Genomic DNA, 1264 nt, shown 5'->3' with positions numbered 1-1264 from the left:
GGGGGATAGCAAAAGTATCTATCGTTGCTTTAATATTGCTAAGAGTCAAACTCTTGAATTACATCAGGATTTCTTAGGTAAAGAATAAGAAGCAACAGCTATTTTCCATACAGCAAACATGCAGTCTATGCTCTTGAATTTATTGTGTTGCTCTTGTGTTTTATTTTGTCATCAGTGAAGATTAGGTGAAACTAACTTGCTGGGGATGAATTCTGTACACACCATGTAGGAGAATCCTGTCCCATAATTGACAATCAGAGCATCAAGCCTTTTGAAAACATCACAAAAGTTTTGAGTTGATGATTTATCCTCAGGTAGTGTTTATTTTGTTTTGGGGTTTTTTTTTGCCTTAGTGGGTCTAACTAAATACACAGCCTTCTTTTATTTTATTCCAAATAATTTAAGGTTGTAGAAATATAAATTGCTCCACTTCCTGTTTGCCAGAAATGCTTTCCTGGAAAAGAAATACCAAGAATCTGGTGGTTGGAGCAACAGATGTAGAAAACCACATGAACCATTTGGCTGAATCGCTGTTGTTTTGTATTAGCTGGTGGTAGAAAGTAGCAAAGTAGACAGATATAAAGGATGACGGGACTTTTTCTGTCTGACTCATTTCTTTTATCATTCTTTGTCTCCACTATCTATAAAATGGAAATGATAAAAGCAATGGGTTTTCCATTTTTCCCTCCTAAAACGCTCCCATTTATAAAAAACATTTGAAGACATCTGTTTCGGAAAAAATCCCAAAGTTCATCGGTCAATATAATTCAGAAAGATGGGGGTTTGATGCTGTTTAAAGTTTCATCATTTTGTCACTCAGAGTCAGTCAGTTATTTTTCATCTTGTGAGATAATACCATTGATTTGTTTTCATTTTTGTATCAATCATTTGGTAATATGTGTCAGCTTCATCAAATTGTGGATGTTTCAATTTCTTCACCACAATTGCGTCTCTGTCCTTCACTGAAATGCTTCCATCTTAACCCAAACCAAATTGGATCAGTTTTCCTGCTTTCCCCTTTTCTCCTCAATTCTCTCCTTCCATCCAAATATTCTTCCATTCATACTTGTATGCCAAAGTAATAAATTCTCACAAGGTGCTTTTAGACAGAACGCTATAACTCATGTCACCACAGGAGCTAAATCTGAGCACAGGGGACAGCAGGATGCAAGCATGCTGGAGATGTACTCAAAGGGATTTATTGTGATATATTTCATCTGAGGCAATGCAAGCCCTGTTGAACTGGGATGTCTTGCGGGGGGGG

Source organism: Haplochromis burtoni, unplaced genomic scaffold, assembly GCF_018398535.1.
Source record: "Haplochromis burtoni strain Fernald_Lab_line unplaced genomic scaffold, NCSU_Asbu1 Contig_57, whole genome shotgun sequence".
Lineage (NCBI taxonomy): Eukaryota > Metazoa > Chordata > Actinopteri > Cichliformes > Cichlidae > Haplochromis > Haplochromis burtoni.
The sequence above is the reverse complement of the archived record's forward strand: the minus strand, read 5'-3'. Positions refer to the sequence as shown.